This window comes from Palaemon carinicauda, chromosome 18, assembly GCF_036898095.1.
Source record: "Palaemon carinicauda isolate YSFRI2023 chromosome 18, ASM3689809v2, whole genome shotgun sequence".
NCBI lineage: Eukaryota > Metazoa > Arthropoda > Malacostraca > Decapoda > Palaemonidae > Palaemon > Palaemon carinicauda.
In genome coordinates, this window is record NC_090742.1 from 130230465 (window position 1) to 130237964 (window position 7500).

The following is a 7500-nucleotide window of genomic DNA, read 5'->3' on the forward strand; positions in this document are numbered from 1 at the left end:
GTCCAAGACTAAAAAAAAAAAAATTAAAAAAAAAATAAGGAGGGAGCTGGCTTTCCTGAACACACCTGGGCGTCGGGGTACTTGGTATGCATCTCCCGCCATTGAGGCAGGGATTAGGGAGGCAAAAGGACGAATGAGTGACGGCGGCAACATTGGGCACGTGGGCCTGACTCGAGTTGGTGGAAGCAGCTTTTGAATGGTGCTGGTAATAGTAAGAATGGTGGTGGTGATGATGATGGAGGAACTCCAGTTTCGTCTGACAACTGCAGCCGCTATTAAAGGTCACTAAACGCGGGGTCACCAAAGCTGTGGAATTGGCGTCCACGACCCACATGTAATCGACCTTAGCTGGGGAGGGAGAGGGCGGGATGGAGACGCAGACGCCCACTCCTACGTCCACGATCCCCACTCCAGATTCGTTTGAAATCTGGCAGAGTCGGAGAAGTCAAAAGTCAAAGTCAAAAACCTTTATTCCATTATAAAATGGTTATTCTGTTACATAACAATATAAATTATTTACATAAAATTCACAATAATGGGATTGTAAAAATCTAGGATATATATACATTCAAGTAAAATTTAAAAAATATTGCTTAAGTTTCTTTTTGAATAAATCAGAACTAACATTTGTACATTTTCTTATTTCCAGAGGTAGTTTGTTCCAGCAAGCTGGGCCCCTTATTGCCATTGAGCGTGAACCCAAATCTGTTCGATAACTGTCTACATATAGATTTTCATTCTGTCTGGTTAACGCATCCCTAAAATTACCAACTGTAGGAAATGTGTATAGACAATTGGGATATTCTTTTCTCAAGCTTTTAAAAACAATAACACAAACATCGTACATACACTTTTCTTTTAATTTTATCCACTTTAATTGCTGGAGGGTTGGGGTGATGTGATCGTGTTTTTTCACCCCAATAAAGGCTACTCTACCTGCAAAATTTTGGATTTTTTGAGCTTTTTCCATGTGCATATCATTAGTTGACCCCCATATCTTAATACAGTAGTTTATTACACTCAAGACCAGACTTTCCACAATCAAAGCTCGAGTAGTATCATCAAAGTAATCTTTTACTCTACTTAAATACATCAGAATGCCACTAACTTTTCTACTCAGCTCGTCAATGTAAGTACTGAATGTCATGTACCTCTCCATGTGTAGATCTAGATTTTTCACATGTTGACTTATCTTTACTTCATCACCATCGCATTTTATTATAATGTCATTTGGAATTTTGCTAATATACTGTGAGCTACCCACAAACATGCACTGTGTTTTAGTGGCATTTAATAATAGCCCTTTTCTGAGAAAATATTTCTTAATTTTCAGCAATATTAGTTCAGCCCTTTTTATCAAGCCATCTAAATTTTCTATTTGATCAGCCAAAAGAACTTGGGTGTCATCAGCGTATTGAATTAGCAAGCAGTTTTCTATCAATTTAAGCATGTCATTAACGTAGACTAAAAACAGAATTGGACCTAGGACAGATCCCTGTGGGACTCCAAATTCAACCTTTTCAATGCAAGAATTTACGTCTCCTAATCTAACTACCTGACTTCTATCCTTCAAGTAATCCTGAAACCAGAACGTATCAATATAATGTTCCTTAAGAGATTTACACAATTCATCATGGTTGACACTATCAAATGCCTTTGATAGGTCACATAAAATTAATATGGAAACTTTTTTTCTATCAATATTTTTATAAATTTCATCTGTTAATTTTATCAAAGCTGTTTCTGTTGATAAACCTTTACGGAATCCATGCTGAGTGTTAGAAATCAAATTATTTTTTTTTCTAGATGTTCCATTAACTGATTACATACAGTCTTTTCTATTGCTTTCGATATTACTGGAAGGATAGAAACATGTCTATAATTACGAGGGTCGTCCTTGTCTCCTTTCTTGTGAAGAGGATCTACGAGGGGTGGTTTCCAAATAGAAGGATATTTCCAAGTTACAATCCATGTATTTATGATAACCGTGATATAATATGCAATAACTGTAAGGGAATCTTTTAGAAAACTAGTAGGAATACCATCCGTTCCGTAAGCATTACTATTATTCAAACTGTTAACTGTTAATATTATTGTTTCTACTGTAACTGGTTGCGGTCTAAACAATCTTATATTATTGCCAAAATTATTTTGATTGGTTCTAATATCTTCATTTTCGTACTTTTGTAGAATTTCCTGCGTTTTACCATAAGTTATTTTTCCTACATTAGCAAAGTATTGGTTAAATTGATCCGCTCTAGCTTTCGGGTTGTCGTATTCAATTTTTTTATTTGTTTTAGTAGATACAATATTATTCATAATTTTCCATGTTTCTCTGCGAGATTTACTTTTCTTGATCTTGTCTTTGTTATAATAAGCTTTGGCAGTACGCATCTTAGAATTGATGAGTTTTTTCATTTCCTTATACGAATTATTCAGATTTTCATCATGTCTATTCTGTTTAAGTCTTTCTTGCATTTTATCCTTTTCTATCATACTGTTTTTTAGATCATTGTCTATCCAAGGTGCACTGGGTCTCCTTATTTCCTTCGTGGTTATTGGGGCACATTTATCTAAGGCACTGTTATATACTTCATTGAAAATTCCTGTTTGAATATCTGTCATCAGTATGCATGATTGTATCTGAAATTAGTTTTTGATCTAGCAATGTATTGCACAAAAAATCTGCAGAATAATATTTTAAACACCTAGAGGTTACTGTGACTCGTTTATGCTTTGGCTTCTTAATATCTATGGTAAATGAAATATGTTCATGGTCCGCTACAATACTTGGATTTACCTCGTTGTTAATAACAGTTTCCTGCTTGTTAGTTATTAAAACGTCTAGTAGTGTGGATGAGATGGGGCTAACTCTTGTAGGTTTATTAATCATTTGATTTAATTTGGTGACTCTTAAAATATTATGTATCTTTGCTGAACCTAACATCAAATCATCTTTTAGATCACCTATTACATAAATTGATGTATTCTTTAGAGAAATCATTCTCAGACATTCCAGTATATAGTTAAAAGTATCATTTGAAGCATGCGGATGTCTATACAAGCAACCAATGATAACAGAAGGTAGCTTACGAGATTGTACAGAGAGCCAAACCTCTTCTACCCCCTCTACTCTTTGAACATTAAGATTACAAATATTAACGGAAAGATTATTTTTTACATAAATACAACAACCTCCACCTCTTCCTTTGTCACATCTATATATTGTATAATTAGGAAAATCAATGAGTGAATCGACAACATTCGGGGTTAACCAAGTCTCAGTTAAAAATAATACATCAATATTTCTGTTTAAGAGCATTAATTCAATTTCACATATTTTACTAAGGAGAGACTGTACATTCAAATATTCTATACACAAAAGATCATTTTTTGGAGTCACATGATTAGCTATCCCAGTACCAATGTCCGGGACGAGCACTTCTTGTGTGATAACTGCCTCTTGATGGAAGAGGCGGGAAGTCATATTCCCACGTATCCGCTCGTGACCAGTAGTTGTCATGGGAGAGGTCATGGTAGTCATAGGGCTGAGCTGAGTGACCTCTATTTGTTGATTGCCTATGGGGTAGTCTCCTATTGTATTCCTCACTTCGGTATTGCAGGGGTGATCCTTGGTGTTGGGGGTAGGGCCTATTATCATGGGAGTGGTAAGAGTGGGTATTCCATCTAAACCCCGTCTGAAATGGCTGTTTAGGCCTACCTACATTTCTTTGCGTCAACGGCTTCTTGGCGGCTTCCAATTGTCTTCTCCTAATGTGGGGCAGGAACGGTCGAGTGATTATACCGTCAGCCCACGGATGACCTCCTATCACTGTATTCTGCTTATTCTCTGGCACCTCTGCTACAAATGATTGGCCTCGGTTAGAATGTCCAAGGTGCCGTACTATAACTTCTTGTTGTGAGAGCCCTCGGAAAAATAACTCATCAACCACATTCTTAATAGATGCATTGCTGCTGACACCTCCAATGTATATTTGTACTGACCTTTGGGGTTGTACTACGATGTTGTCTTCCGAAATTTGCTCTTGACGTGTTTTTCTATTTTTATTTTGTTGACCTGTGGTATGACACTGCGTTGGTCCGTAGGGACTGCTTCCTCCTCCTCCCTTTCTTCCTCCTGGCCTTCTCTCTCATCTTCACTTTCTTCCTGTTGTAAATAATTGTTGTCGATAGGGGGAAGTGTGGGGGAGGGCAGTGGATTAGGGAGTGGCTGGCTGTCCACCTGCACTGTTTCCTCCCTGAGTAAGTCAGGGTTCCTTATCAAAGGAGATTGGGGGAGAGTTTGGCGCGATTCATTAACACTATTTTCTGAATATTTCGCCATTGATTGTTCGAGCTTATAGACTCTTTCTTGAAGTAATGTTACTGTTTGAAGTCGTTCTGCTATAATCAAATTATTATCATCAAAGTTATGTGCACTTTGCTCATTGAAAATTTTATCTAGTTCTTTATTTTTATGTGAATTAATTATGCACGTGCTAAGATATATAATATCGCTCACAATTTTATGTTTCACTTGTCGCTTCACTGGTTTTAATTTTTATAACCCGAAAACACACTACATATTTCTATTATTAGGAGATCTCTCAAGGATATTAATAAATCCTGATGACATTTATCAAGTACTTCTTTGATATCATGTGTAAAGTACTGGCCTATCTTTTTCAAAGATTTAAGAAATACTTGTGGGTACACGTCTTGGTTAATTGTTTCCAAGATACCTAGGTTTTCTATTTCCTGGATAGGCTGTGACAAAGCTTCCTGGTTGTTTAAGTCATCGGCAGCCATCTCTACACAATGTTTCACAGAACAAGAAAAACACGTCCGTACTCTACGAGGTCAAGAGGTCAAGGTCCATATGATGAGGAGCGATTAAGAACAATAGTTGTGAATGGTGTAATCAAGATCGTAAAATCAGTATTATAAAACTAGGCAATTATAAAGGTTAGAGCAAACGGAATGAATACAGTTGCTTGAATAATGTCACCATAAACACAAAATCTATATAAGAATATCTGTTAGGAAAGGATTCCCCCCACCTCATTCAAAAAAAAAATAAAAATAAAAATAAAAAAAAAAGTTAATTAGCACCTATACAGAAAAGAGATAATCTTGACACGTAAAAGACACAGAAAGAGCAACATGAGAAACCATACCTGAAGGCGATGAAGCAACAAAAGTTGATCCAGAGGATTCATTAGGAGAGAGGTCAGCCAGACGCGCGTTCCAGCTTTGACCGCGTTCGGTAGCTGGATGGATTTGGCTTCCAGGGACAGCGCGTCCACGTCCACATTCGCGACAGATTCCACCGATGCTGTCAGCCTCTCGATTGGAGACCTGTTTGTTGGCTGATAGACAAAAAAGAATATTTGGTGTGATCACAATAGGAAAGCAGTTGAAGAAGGTTCAGGATAATACATTCAAGTGTCAGTTACTTGATCTTATGGGCTTCATATAATAAGAATGTTTGTTTCATGCCTATAAATATGTTTCTTCACTGAAATTTGGAAAACTAATCTTTATTGAACATATATTTTCAAATGTTTGCAGATCAGAAAATAAATATGATTTAGTAATAAAACTACCATGACCTTATATCTACTGTAAACTGGATTACGCACTACTACTACTACGAGAGAGAGAGAGAGAGAGAGAGAGAGAGAGAGAGAGAGAGAGAGAGAGAGAGAGATTACTCTTAACAGTAATGCTATGATTAAAAGAAGTCCACTGAATTCCGAAATATGTAGGAAAGAGGAGCGTATCTTCAATACAAATTCCATAACTTGCAGACGCCCCCAGAATGAAAATATCTGTTGACCAAGGCGGAGGTCGTTAGTAAAATTGGTGAAGTCCTCTTCCTTGGGACGTAATCTGATTCTTTTACAATCAACAAGCTCCAGGCTTAAGTGACATCCTGTCTCGGCTTTGCAAGAATGTCCATTATTCTTTAAAAAAAAAAAAAGATAATTTCAAGAGAAATAAGTCCCTAAGCCGTATATTCAGTCTGTAATGCGATCGTAGTTGAAAAGTTGTAGCTTGTCATTAAAAAATTGAATGGTCATTTGTTGCCGTCTTAATTTTTTTTTTTTATATTCGAGTATTTATTTAAGGGACCCTTGTTATAACACCTTTGAAAAATATAATATTGGAATGCAATTTGTATTGCATCAATGTATTCTAATTCTATTTTAAAATTTTCAATTCAAAATGTATGATGAAAATAATGACATACAGTAGGTGTATGTTGATTAAAAGCATAAGTTTCTATAACGGCCTGAAGAAGAACATTAGAATCATCTATAACCGTGAGATTTTAGCCAGGTTTAATAAATTTCAGATGTTTCTCAAAATGTCAATAATCATCATCATCATCATCATTGTCATCATCTTCATCATCATAGCCATCATCAAATACTTCTACGCCTATTGACCCAAAAAGCATCGGTTGGAGTTCACCGGTCGTCTCTATCTTGAGCTTATAATTCATTACTTCTCATTTCATCATCTCCGACTTCACGCTTCATAGTCCTCATCCATGTAGGCCTGGGTCTTCCAACTCTTCTAGTGCCTTGTGGAGCTCAGTTAAATGTTTGGTGAACTAATGTTAATACCATTATAAAAATTTATATCGTCATTTTTAATGAAACGTTTTCTAGGAGTGGTTGCTGTGTATTTATTCGCTTACAAAAATTAGCATTACGATTTTTTTTTTAAATCCTAACCAAAAAACCTCATTAATACACTATATATGGTTTAGAAATATCAGAATAGAAAGCTTAATCATTTTAATGTCGAAAGGTTTTAGCATTCACAAAAATACGAATGAAAAGATATAGCGACAGAGTTCAAACTTTTCGAAATTAGTTTGCATTCATTAGCCCCCTTTCTACGAGCTCCAAGTTGAATAAACTCTTATCGTGAAGTTTGCACATTTCCTATCAAATACAATGATGCCATAATTCAGATCCACTTCACTAATGTTATATCTTTAACTTTGATGACATTCGTAAATCAGATAATCTAATATTTTATACAATATACCGCATAGATACATGTAAATATATATATATATATATATATATATATATATATATATATATATATATATATATATATATATATATATATATATATATATATATATATATTCACTTTTACTAGTGTTTTCCATTTATACATATAAGCCATAAATACCTTTTGATATCGAATTCGCTATGCCCCGGGATCAGAGACCTAAGGGGGAATTAATCTCAGTTTCGAGTTGGCTCGGGTTCGAATCCTTGGCCGACCAGAAGGTATTATTATAAAGTTAATTCCCACTTGGGTCTCTGATCAAGAGGTACATATATATAATATTTAGCATATAATACATACATATATATATATATATATATATATATATATATATATATATATATGTATATATATATATATATATATATATATATATATATATATATATATATATATATATATATA

The 7500-nt window shown here is 35.1% G+C and overlaps 1 pseudogene; it reads right to left on the reverse strand.

Moving 5' to 3' along the window:
* Positions 1-7500, reverse strand: part of LOC137657555 (putative neural-cadherin 2) — a 121711-nt pseudogene that overhangs the window by 32899 nt on the left and 81312 nt on the right.